Source organism: Pantherophis guttatus, chromosome 5, assembly GCF_059756535.1.
Source record: "Pantherophis guttatus breed Tessera chromosome 5, ASM5975653v1, whole genome shotgun sequence".
NCBI lineage: Eukaryota > Metazoa > Chordata > Lepidosauria > Squamata > Colubridae > Pantherophis > Pantherophis guttatus.
The window spans coordinates 64168379-64182179 of NC_142067.1; the positions used below are offsets into that span (position 1 = coordinate 64168379).

The window sequence follows — 13801 nt, forward strand, 5'->3', positions numbered from 1 at the left end:
TCACATCATGGCATTTACCATGGGATTTATCATTTGGGGCTTTAGGGCATGGGGCATGTATAATTTACTGCCTTTCCACATCAACCCTTCCTGTTGGATGAGCAATTGCTGGTCTCTAGGAACCAGGAGTCAGTCAGCAGTCCATCCCGTAACTGACAGGTTAACTCATCTGCGCTCACAGTAGGCCATTGGGCCAAACCCCATGTTGCTTGTTGTGGAGAGGGGGGAATGAGGGCATGCACCACCTCCTCCCAGCAGCTATTATATTGAGGCATCCTTGATAGAGCATCTGCCAGGAAGTTTCTTCCTGTGGGGATGTATTTCAAAGCAAACCGGAATCATTGGCAATACTGTGCCCATCGCACCTGCTTGGGTGACAATCTCTGCAGGGTTTGGAGTGCCTCAGGGTTTTTATGGTTCATCCAACCTCAAATGGAACTTTACTCCAAACGCTGACTATCTCTCAAAGGTCTGAGCCCCGAACCTAAACTGGTAATACGCCACGTGTGTTGAGGCTTTCTGGATTTCATAAGCCGGACTCTGGCACACAATGGGTTCCAGATCAAAATTTATTTTTTTTTTATTTTTATTTTTTTAAATATGCTTTATTGAATTTTATATATATATATATATATATATACACAAAAAATCTCATTTCTATTAACATCGGATCTGCAGTGTTTATACATATATACATAAAATATATCTGGTGTCACATAAGCTATTTGTTGCTATTTATTTATCGCACCTTATACTCCTTCTTTAATTCTATCGTTCATCCATTCATACCACCTTTCCCACACAGTATAATACTCTGAGTTCTCATCATTGTTTATTTCATACATTAATTTACTCATCTCTGCACACTCCAGTATTTTCCTAATTATAAGTTCTTCTGGTGGCAGGGTTTTCTCTTTCCAGAATTGTGCATACGCCAGTCTAGGAGCTGTAGTTATATGTATTATCAGATGGATCTTTTTCTTTCCATACCCCTTCTTTACTATTCCCAGGAGAAATATTTCCGGTGTCAATTCTATGTCTTCTCCAATTGTTTCTTGTAGCCATCTCCGAATTCTGTTCCAGTATCTTTTCGCTTCGGGGCATGTCCACCACATGTGAAAGAAGGTGCCCTGACCATAGCCACATTTTCCAACAATTAGAGTGCATATTGGGAAACATCTTAGCTAGTCTGGCAGGTGCTAGATGCCACCTGTGGAGCATTTTATACTGATTCTCCTTATACGTTGCAGCTCTGATCAATTTGTAATTTTTATTCCAAGCCTCTTCCCATTCGTTGAAATTTAAACTATGTCCTATGTTTTTTTCCCATACTCTCAATTGGTTTCTAGCTGTCTCTTCAGCTCTGTCCTCATCTAGAAAATGGTTGTATAGTTTAGCCAAAAAAATTTTTTCCATTCCCATCAAAATTTTGTCTAGTCCATTGTGTCCTACTTCGAAGCCATATTCTTCCTTATCTTTCTGGTATCTTGATTTAATTTGTAGGTAGGTCCACCAATCTAAATTTATACCTTGGTCTCTCAGGGTGTCATTTGATTTATGATTTCCTCCCCCATCTAATATGTCTTTATATCTGCACATTTTCTCCATTCCCCACCTGTTTGGATAGAGCAAGGCCTCCATCGTGGAGAGCCATTTGGGGATTTTAGTATAATATCGCTGTCTAATTCCAATCCATGTTTGTATTAAGGACTCCCTAATTTTATGTCTGTGGAAATATGTTTTCTTTTTCTTCTCTGTGTCCCACAAGTATGCGTGCCACCCTTTCTGTAGATCGTGGCCTTCTAAGGTTAGAATTCTCTTATTTTCCAATATGGCCCACTCCCTTATCCATACTAGCTTGGCTGCCCTATAATAAGTTTCCCAATCGGGGAGTCCAAAACCTCCCATATTCCCTTTTCCCTGTAAAATTTTAAGTGAGATCCTCGTTTTTTTCCCATCCCATAGAAATTCCCTGATGTTTTTATTTAATTCTGAGAAAAAAAAATTTATCTAAGATCACTGGTATGTTTTGGTATAAGAATAGAATTTTGGGAAGGATATTCATCTTAATCGCGGCTATCTTGCCTATAAGTGATAATTTAATTTTCTTCCATCTGTCCAAATCTTGCTTCACTTTTTTAATTAGGGGAATATAATTATCTTCCTTTAGGGATGAGCACCTTTTAGTTATCCAAATTCCTAGATATTTTATTTTTTTGACAACCTGTAATCCCAGCATTTCTTCTATCTCTTTTTTCTGTTCTTCAGTTACATTCTTGGTTAATATTTTAGTTTTAGTTTTGTTCAATTTGAAGCCTGCCACCTCTCCATATTTGCCCAATTCCTCTAATATTTTTAGTCCGGATTCTAATGGGTCTTCTAATATTAGGGCCACATTGTCCACAAATGCTTGCGTTTTATAGACTTCTTTCCTAATCTTTAGGCCTTTAATTTCTTCATTTTTTCTAATTTTTCGTAGTAGGACTTCTAGGGCCAAAATGAATAATAGCGGTGATAGGGGGCATCCTTGCCTTACCCCCTTCCTAATCTGAAATCTTCTTGTCCTGTCGCCATTTACTAAAATGCTCGCCCTTTGGTTATCATAAATAGTTTCTATCATTTTTTCAAAATTTATTCCAAATCCCATTATTCTAATTTGTTTGGTCATAAAATTCCAATTCAAATTATCGAACGCCTTTTGGGCGTCCAAAAAGATTAGGGCCATCTGCTTTTCTGGGTGCTCTTCATAATATTCCAGAGTGTTTAGTACAGTTCTCAAATTGTCCCTAATTTGCCTCCCCGGGAGGAAACCATTTTGATCTTTGTGTATCCAGGCATTTAATATTTTTTTAGTTCTTTCCGCCATTATGCTCATGAATAGATTGTAGTCAGTATTTAGAAGGGAAATTGGCCTGTAATTTTGAATTTGTTTTTGGTCAGCACCTTCTTTCGGTAGGAGTGTAACATGCGCTTCCCTCCATGTGTCTGGAATTTTTGCACCCATCAGGGCCTCATTAAAAATTTCCACTAATTTTGGTTGTATTGTTTCTTCCAATTTTTTATATATTTCCCCTGGGAATCCATCCGGGCTTGGTGATTTATTATTTTTAATTTTGGAGAGGGCTGTTTTAAGTTCCTCCATTGTTATTTTTCCATTGAGCATTTCCCTCTCTTCCTCCGCATTTGCCAAATATTGCTCTACTTTTTCTTCTGGGACCTCCTCTTCTTTGTATAGGGCTTCGTAATATTCCCTTGCTCTTTCTAGTTTATCTTCTTCTTTATTTAAAAGGTTACCCTTGGCATCTTCTAGTACATGGATTTGCCCTTTTTCATTTTCCTTTTTTTAATTTATAGGCCAACCACCTTCCCGACTTGTTGGCATTCTCAAAGTAATATTGTTTTGTTCTTTTTATTTTTAGAGCTAATTCCTCTTGATCTAAGATATTCAATTTGTGTCTCCACATCAACCAATATTGTTTTGCTACTTCATCTCCAGGGTTTTCTTGAAGCTTCCTTTCTGTTTCTCCTAAGTGATTAAAAAGGTCTTCCAAGGATTTCCTTTTTTCTTTATTTTTAAATGCATTATAAGATATCACTACCCCTCTTACATAGGCCTTCATTGCATCCCAAACTATTACTCGTGGTGTTCCTTGGTTCTCGTTTTCTTTGAAAAAGAGCTTTACTTCTTCTTTCAGTTTTTCTATACAATCTTTATCACTCAATAATTTCACGTTAAACCTCCATCTCTGTTGTTTCTTTCTCTTTATGCTCTTCCAGTTTATTTCAAGAGGGTTGTGGTCCGCCCAAATGTTTGGGCTAATATCTGCCGTCCTTATATCTAGTCCCAACTTCCTGGTGACCCATGCCATGTCTATTCTTGACCATGACTTTTGCGGGTTGGAATAGAATGTATACTGTCTATCATTCGGATGCAGGGTTCGCCATATGTCAATTAAATTTAATTCGTCCACTAAATCAAAAAAAGCTCTTGGTAAATTTGCCCTTTTATTTTTGTTAGTTTTATTACTTTTATGGTCTTTGTCTGAATCTACAATGCCATTGAAGTCGCCTATTATGCAAATTTCATTGTATGCCATTTTTCCTAATTGTTCATGGAGTTTTTTAAAGTATTCTCCCTGTTTTTTGTTTGGAGCATAGATGCCCACTAATAATATTTTGGAATTTCCTCTTGTAACCTCAATCATGAGAGTTCTGTCCTTTGTATCATCGTACTTTAATTCTGCTTCTATTCCCTTTTTTACATAGATTACTACCCCCCTCTTTTTTTTCTCTGCTAGTGAGATAAATACTTTGCCATATTTTGTGTATTCTAGACATTTACCCTCGTCCTTTTTTATGTGGACCTCCTGTAGGCAGATTATATCTACATTTTGTTTCGCTAGCTTTGTGAGTATTAACTTCCTCTTTTTATAATCATTCAATCCATTAACATTTATTGATATTAGTTTTAGATCATTCATTCTTGATTTCCTTGTCTGATTCCTAGTTCCTATTTGTTCTTACGGCTCTTACTGGTCTTGTTTTTTTCCTTTTGGCTTCTTCTTCTTCTGTCTTCTTCTCCTCCGTGATTTCTTCCTTGCTATTTCGTTTATGTGAGGTTTCTTCTTCTAGGTTTGTTGCCTCGATTTCCTCTTTACTGCTTTGTTCTTCTTCCGCACCTCTTACTGGTCGAGGAAATCTTGTGCTGAACTCAGACAGTCTATTTTTATTTTTCTCCCCTGCCAGGTGATTAGCATCCCTTCTGGCAGTAGCCATCTGAATAGTATATTCCTTTTGTTCAGTTGCATGGCTAAAAATCTGTAGTCCTTTCTCACCTCCCTCACTCTTCTTGGCACCTGTTTTAATATAATCACCTCCTTTCCTCTGGATGTTATTTGTCCCTTTCTCACCATATTATACAAGATGTCTTTCACTTTCTTTCTCGCAAACCTCATATGGACTTCCCTAGGGAGCCTGTTTCTCCTCGCGTAATTTGTTTGTACCCTATAAACATCATCCAACTCTCTGATAATTTCTTGCTTGTTCTGTTGGAGTACTTCTGCAATTAGTTCAGCCATCTTATCTCACAGGTCTTCCTCTTTATCTTCTATAACATTTTGGAAACGTAAATAGAACGATGCCCTATCCATTTCTAATTGGATTAACGAATCCTCTAACTCCTTATTCTGCATCGTCAACGTCTGGTCCACCGTGTCTAGTTTCTTCTCGTTTTGTTCAATTCTTTGTTCCACCTTCTGGATCCTTTGCTCATTATTGAATATTGAGACTTGAATCTCATTCATCTTCTGGTCCAACACGTGTATGTCCGTTTTTAGTTCAGTATGGTTATTTAACATTTTCTCCTGCATAGCCATCATAGTTTCTTGTATTAATGTCAATGATGATTGCACGGTTTGCAGTGATGATGTTATTGTGGATTTTTCCATTTTAATAGCCCTTCCATTGATTTCTGTGTAGCTGGGCAGGTCATGGTTATAGTGGGATTGGACGGTGTCTTTTTTCCAGTTTTCAAAATCATTGATGACATGCTTGTCATTTCTCTCAGAATTATTTTTTGATCTCTAATTATTCTTTCAATGTTTCTCCAAATTATCATTCACTGGTTGTCATCTCTTTTGTCTGATATTTCTGTCGTTTTAGGGTACTAATATTTTTCCTAGTTTTCAGATATGGGAAAGGTCTACTAATCCCTCAATATCAATCTAACAATCTATGACACTTCCAATCAATATCTTAGACAAATAACACTTAAATTACAATATTGGTAATAGCAATTAATTAATTATAGTTGATTGATTGGTTATACTTGATTAATTTAACAGCTGATAATTGATTAATTAATATGAATTAATTATACATATAAAGGGTTAATTCAGGTCCTCTAAACACAAAAAAATATCTAGCGTTCCCTAATATCTTAAATCACTCTACTTCCTAAAAATACAATTGTAGTCTATTCCTTAATTTCCTATAACTTACTTGATTCTTAAAATTGATTTCAAATACAAAATATTATGTAGCTATAAATAGAGTAGGCTAATATAATAAGTACTACATATAAATAAGTACTACAAATCCAAGTGAATATATTTAAATAATTAGAAGGTTAGATATAATTAAATATATATACGGTAGAATATACAAAAATATATATTATATATGAAAAAAGATCGAAGATTGAAAAGTATAAAAATTTGCAATATTTATTAGAGTTAATAATAGTATATAAAAGGTCAAAATACTACAGAAAAGAGTATCGGAAAAAGAGCATATGTCAAACCCCTTGGTTTCCTTTTTTTTTTTTTCTTCTTGGAAAGTGTAATGTTCTTTACTGCTCAGGCTCCAGACTTCTCCAAGCCTTTCTTCTTCCCGAATTCAATGATCAGAGTCAAAACTCTATGGTGGATCTCACTGCTAGATTGTCTCTGTGCCAGTCTTTGTAGTTATTGCTCTGTCTAATCACTGTAATGGCTGCACTTCCTGTTCTTCGCTACAGTCGAGTATGGTCAAATTTGCCACTTGCCTCACCCTCCGCTAATTCAATGCTGTAGACAACAAAAAAGAAAGTTTTTCCTGGGTTCTTTTTTCTTCTTGCTCGCTGAACCCGCCAAACCTCTTTTTTGTGCAGTTGGTCTCACGCCGTCAGTCTTTTCCTTCACCGCGCCGGCTTGTCAAGATCCGTCATCTTTAAGTCTCCTTCTTTGATCGCAATCGCCACTCTCTTCCTCACTTAGCCCTTATCGCCCGACTCCACCGGCCCCTTCTTCTGATGTCCAATTTAGTTTAGGTAGGAAAGGTGCGTTCCAATTTTGACACTGCAGCCTCTGAATCTCCTAGCTCCTGTCTAGTTGCCAGCTGCTACAGCTTCAGGTCAGCCATTGAAGGCTGACTCACACGCATTGGATTGACAGAGCTGCCCGGTCATGTGAGAAGCGTTTGCAATTCGCTTTCTCGCTCACCCGACTCTCTCTGTTGTCCACAGGACTCTCCGGGTCCCGTGCCCCCGAAAGGATCCCCAAAACGCAGTGACAAACGGTGCTGAGGAGTAGCGATCACTCACTCGGCACCATGTCGCTGCAGCTCGCCAACCGGAAGTCTCAAAATTTCTTTATTTTTTTAAAAATAATCTTCATTAAATATTTACAATAAAATTAACACACAATAATGATTGGAAAGCAATATAGGAAGCGAAATATAGAAACACATGACTAAAACGGGACTAAAACGAAACAACAAACATGACTAACCGAGAGTTAAGCTCACTCTCCAATTAATATTAACTAATATCATCCTAGCCAAACATTTCAATGCAATCAAGTTCTTTTTACTAACTACAAAACAATTGGTCTGTTTTTATCAAAATTATAAAGAGTTATAAAGCCTAGTAAATATCTAGTTAATCTAATTAGACTATCTTATCACCCTTCTCCTAAGTTTAACCTTCTTTTGAGCCAGACAAAGCATCTGTCCCAACTTTTATTATATACTGAATCTTTCTTGTCTTTTAAGATATACGTTAGCCTGTCCATCTCAGCACATCGGAGAATCTTGTTTATTATCAGATGGTCAGGGGGCGTATCTGCATCTTTCCACAGTTGAGCAAATGCCATTCTTGCCGCTGTTGAGACATGGACAAATATATACCAATCCTTCTTGTCGATGTAATCCGGTCTTATTCCAAGTAAGTAGAGGTCTGGGTGAAGGGGAAAGCTCATACCTGTTATTTCCAGCAGCCACTGCTGTATTTTCCCCCAATAACGTCTAGCTGACAGACAAATCCACCACTGATGGAAGAAAGTACCCTTGGCCGACCCACATTTCCAACATCTATCAGAAGATCCTGGGAACATCTTAGCGATTCTGGCGGGGGGGGGGGAGATACCAACAGTAGATCATTTTATAAAAGTTTTCTTTGAACAGGGAAGAAAGGGTCAGTTTCATAGTTCTGTTCCATACATTTTGCCATGCATCAAGCTGAATTGTTGTTCCAATATTTCTCCCCCCAGGCAATCATCGTGTCCTTTACAATCTCCCCCGCCATAAAATTGGACAGAAGAAGATTGTAAACGTTGGAAATAAATTTCCTTCGGCCACCTAGGAGAAGCTTGTCAAAAGTTTGTAAATGAAGGAAGGTACCATGTTCTTGTTTATCCCTAGCGAATCTAGTTTGAATTTTCACATAGGACCACCAGTCTATGTCTAATCCTCTAGTTTGGAGAACGGCTCTAGGTCTAAGTCTCCCGACTTCATCCAACAAGTCACCATAAACCCAGTTCCTTTTTATATTGTGCACAGAAGGGTCACTGCCTCTAACGGAGACAACCACTTAGGAATCTGTGTGTAAACTTGCTTCTTCACCATTTCCCAAACCTTTAATATAATTCCTCTAATATAATGATTAGTAAAATGTTTGGATTGTTTGTCTTTCTGAAACCACAAGAAGGAATGCCATCCCCGCTGCAAATCAGATCCTTCAATTGCCAAAATGTGCTTTCTTGAAAGGATCACCCAATCTTTTATCCAAACCAGGGATGAAGCTTGGTAATAAAGCTCCCACATAGGGAGCCCCAAGCCACCCCTTATTTTGTGCTCTTGCAGCATTTTTCTTTTTATACGGGGTTTTTTACTCTGCCAAATAAATTTACTTAGAATTTGGTCTAATTTCCTAAAAAAGTTTTTATCCAATCTTGCAGGAGCCATTTGGAATAAAAAGATCCATTTCGGTAAAACATGGGCTTTTATCACAGCAATTCTACCCAATAATGAGATCTGAATATGCTGCCATCTCTCCACTTCATTCGCTGTATCTATTAATAATTTGGAATAATTGAGCTCTTTGATAGAAGAACATCTATTTGTAAGCCAAATACCTAAATATTTAAGTTTTTTGACACAATTAATCCCCATAATACTTTGGATCTGTTCCTTTTGGGCACCTGACAAATTTTTTGTTAACATTTTGGTTTTATCCTTATTGGTTTTTAACCCCGCTACCTCCCCGTATTCATCTAATTTAGTAAGTAATTTTGGTCCCGTAATAAGGGGATCTTCTAATATGAAAACCAAATCGTTGGCGAATGCTTGGAGTTTGTATTCTTCCCCTTTAACTTTTAAGCCCTTAATTTCTGAATCCTGCCTGATCGTCTTAAGAAGTGGTTCAAGTGTTAAAATAAAAAGCAGCAGTGAAAGAGGGCATCCTTGTCTGGTACCTTTATAAATCTGTATCTCATCTGATAGTGATCCATTAAACAGTAGCCTTGCCGACTGTTTAGAATAGATGGCTTGAACTGCCCTTGTAAATTGAGACCCAAAACCAATCACTTCCAATTGTTGTATTATAAAATTCCAGTTGACTCTGTCAAAAGCCTTTTGGGCATTCAGAAAAATTTATTTATTTATTTATTTATTTCCAATTTCTATACCGCCCTTCTCCCTGAGGACTCAGGGCGGTGTACAGCCAAAATTAAAAACATGCAATACAAATATTAAAAAACAATTCATTACCATTAGTTTATCAGGCTGTGTCTCATAGTATTCTAAGGCATTCAATACTACCCTTACGTTATCTCTTAGGTGCCTATAAGGCAGGAAACCATTCTGGTCTTGGTGGATAAATCAGGACAGGAACACCCAGAGTCTCTCAACTAGTACTGTCGCAAAAATCTTGTAATCCACATTCAGGAGCGAGATTGGTCTATAGTTCTGGATCAGAGTTTTATCTGTATCGGGTTTCGGGATTAGGGAAATGTAGGCTTCCATCCAGGACCGGGGTATCCTAGAGTGTAATAAAACCTCATTAAATAGATCTTTAATGTACAAACTAAGTGAGTCAAAGACTCCTTTATAAAATTCACTAGGAATCCCATCTGGTCCCGGAGTCTTGCCATTGGCTTGTTTCATGATAGCTACTGCTATTTCCCCAACTGTAATTTCTGCATTTAAAATTTCTTTACAGTAATCCGGAATCATCTCCAATTGTAGATTCTGATGGATTTCTTGGCTATATAAGGAGGTATAAAAATCTTGGGCCACCTTTGCTTTTTGCTCTATATACCTACCAAATTTCCCATAGAGTCCTGTAAAAATTCAATCTTTCTAGATTCTGCCTCTTTTCTTAATCTATATGACAACCACCGGCCCGGTTTATTAGCATGCTCAAATTGGTTTTGTCGACATTTCTGAATTTTATTCGCCAAATCCTTTTGATCTAGGATAGGTAACTCATGACTAATCAAGTCAATTTTCTCCTTAATCAAATTATTATGCGGATCTAAACGCAGCTCTCCTTCAGCTTTCTCCAATTCAGCCATTAACTCAATCCATTTGGCCTTCTCCTTTCTCCATTTGGTAGCTGTATATTTTATTACCAATCCCCTAACTACTGCTTTGACAGTATCCCAAATATTTTGAAGGGAAGTATCTTCTCTCTTGTTTTCGATAAAAAAAATGATCTAATACTTTTTTAATCATATTTATAAATCCCTCGTCTTTCATGATCTCAGCCCTCATAGACCATCTTGCTCTTCTAGTGGACCCCTTCCATTTTATTACCAGGGGATGGTGGTCTGCCCATATATTCGTCCCTATTTCAACTGAATTTATGCCTTCTTTCAAATCTGAGGTTGACCAGACCATATCTATTCTAGACCACGATCTATGCCTGGGGGAGAAATATGTAAAATGCTTTTGCATAGGATGGAAGTCTCGCCAGACGTCTCTTAACCTATTTCTATTCTTAGGTTATCCCATGTTTGGGGAGTACCTTCCTATGCCCTTTTTTGTATTTAGGAGAACCCCTTCCTGGATCATAATCAATTGAAGTATCAGCAATCGTGTTGAAGTCACCTACTATGCATACATGCTCGTAATTTAATTCATTAATTTTCTTATGCAAATCTTTAAAGAAACCCATTTGGTTAACATTAGGGGCATATATATTTACTAACAATATTATTTTTTGGCCAATACTAATCTCTAACATCAGTATCCTACCCTCTCTATCTGCATATACTTGACGTTTCACCAGGCCTCTCCGATCGTAAACAACAACTCCCCTTTTCTTCTGGTCGGCCAAGGATACATACAACTTCCCCAGTTTGGGATAAATTAAAATCTTAGAATGGTCTTTCCTTATATGGACCTCCTGTAAACATATAATATCATAATTAATTTTTTGAAGTTTAGCCCAGACCTTTTTCCTCTTAGTGGGAGCATTCAGGCCATTGATGTTAACGGAAAACAGGTGGAGCACCTCATCCATACCTCTACTTACCTGCGTTCTTGAGTTTCTGGGATCTGGTCTCGATTTGGAAATTTGTTCCTCTTTCTTCTCCAGATTGGGCTGTGTCTTTGTCATGTCCAATATGCTCTGTGGCTGTTGTTTCCTGGGTTACCTCTTCTTGGCTCTTACCTAGGTTACCACCTTCACTCTCCTGGTCACTAAAATTAATATAGGCCTCCGCGAAGTCCTGCATTTCCTGTACGGTTTCCAGTCGTAACCTCTGTTCTTGCCAGGTAAACGTCAGGCCTTTCGGTAGAAGCCAACGATAACGTATCCCTTGTTTCCTCAGCCATGTTGTCAAAAAGTCATATTTCCTCCGAATGTCTCATACTTGTCTCGGGAGCTGAGCAATATTGTTAGTCAGTTATCTTTGTAAGTAAAAGTTTGGTCCCTTGTTTTCCGAAACACTTCATCCCTTAGTGCTGTTCTAGTAAATCGAACATGGATCTCTTTAGGGAGCTTGTTGCGCCGAGCATAGCTGGTATATACTCGGTACACATCGTCAATATCTCTTGAAACTTCTGCAAAATCTCTTCCAGTAATTCCTGCAACAATCTCTCCTATTAGTACATCCAAGCGCTCATCTTTCTCTTCAGGGACATTCTGAAACCATAAGAAGTAGCCAGATCTATCCATTTCGAGGAAGATAATCTCTTCCTCGATTTTTTTATTAGCCAAGCCTTGCCGGAGTTCGAGCCGCTCCATCCTACAGGTCACCTTCTCGGTCTTTATCTCGGAAGCTTGAATCCGTTCCTCATGATTAGTCAAAGTATTTTGGACCTCCTCAAACTTTGCATGAAACAACCTTGTCTCAGTAGTTAATGTTTTGACATTCCTCTTCAGCTCTTCCAAGGTCTTTGACGTTGAATCTTGATTTTTAATCAACGTCTCCTGTATAGACTGGAGAATATCTTGCGTTGATGCTTTTCCCGGAGTAGCCACGTCTTCAGATGATTTTTGTAGCGTCACAGAGGTGGTGGCTGGAGATGAGGCTGAAGAGGTCATGATTGCCTTCTTCTTCAAGGTAATAGTCGTGGTAGCCATTTTGGATATTCCTAAAAAGTCTTTCCAGGCAATCATATAACACCAAATGGTTTCACCACCTATTATCAAAATTCACTCTTGCTTCGCTATGTCCAAACCACACTAGGGGTAAATTTACTCACTAATTCCTACTGGTTATCTAATTCCTACTGGCTATCTAAAAGGAAGTAGGAAAGGAAAAGGGGAAAAAAAGGGGGGGGAGTCCAACTATAATGAATCTAGGTGCAGTTAGCAATTTTGGTCACTAGATGGCAGCAAACACCAACTTCTCCAGTTCTCCAGCTCTTCTTGCAGTGGAAGCAAATTAAAAAGTAACAGCTCATACAAATGGCGTTCTTCAAAACAGAAAATGTTAATGCTAAATCAAAGATAGGAAAATCAAAGGAAGCACAGCCCTCTTTCATTCAAGGTCCGTGGGGAATCGCATTCCCAAACAGTAAGTCAAAATTCAAAATTCACCAGTCGTAAAAACAGGATGAAATCAGATTGCAATAATCAGTTATAATCCAAGGTTGGTAATCTTCTCAAACTGCCAACAAACTTCACTGCCAACTCACTCAGTTTAGGCTCTGGGAGTTGGAAAGATTTTAAACTCCACTACCTTGCGGCTTCTAATCGAATCACAGTCTCAAATTACCGAATCAGTCTTTTAGTTCGGCTGGGATGAATAGACTTCCTCAAGCAGTATAGCCACAGCCTCAGGGTGCCATAGCAGGCATCCTCTCACTGTGCCGATATCGGGGAGGTACTTCAGTCTCTTCGTGCAGCCTGCACTTTCCACACGGAGCTGGCAAACTCCCCTCTTTCCAACCAAGCTTTTCCGCTCGGTGGTGGCTTCAAAGAAGCTTCAATGAAGCCGCCGGGTACAGCGAACGGAGAATCGGCTTGGGAGAAGAGTACCTTGCCTCCTCTGGCTGCTGTGATGTCACAGGAAGATCAAAATTTAGATGTATAGTCAGTGCTGGGAGCATCTGCCTTCCAATATCTTTTAAAGTTCAGAGCTGTGCCACGTCCTGCCGCTGCAGCAATCAGCCATGCCCTCCCCACCCCTGCAACAAGCTGACCAGACCCACTCAGCCTATGCCTGCTCAACAGCAGCTTGTTGACAGAACAGCCACAGCTCCCTGGCTCTTCTCTCTGTGTGCTGCTCCATACTCTGGAACAGCTGATCTTTGGCTGAATCACTGCCGGCCGTAATTAGCTGGCTTTCAGCATAAGCTGGGTTTCGACTCTGCTGCTGCAGCCTCTTGCTGTGTTGGCTCAGCTCCGCCATTGCTGCTGCAAGCTCCCACCACTGTCGTAACCTCCAAGCACCCACCGCCCTCCCTTCAGGCATGGCAAACCCTGGGCTCGGGGTTTGACACTAGTATGAATTGAAAATTTACAGCATTTTTGTTCCTAGTCTTTCTTTCAAACATGCAGTCCAAATAATTTTGCAGCCTAGCAATTGAAGAG

At 38.8% G+C, this 13801-nt stretch overlaps 1 protein-coding gene across 14 annotated transcripts in view; it reads left to right on the forward strand.

Annotated features, from left to right (window-relative positions):
* Window positions 1-13801, forward strand: part of SRPX (sushi repeat containing protein X-linked) — a 245722-nt gene that overhangs the window by 172096 nt on the left and 59825 nt on the right. The gene's annotated exons all lie outside the window — the stretch shown is intronic.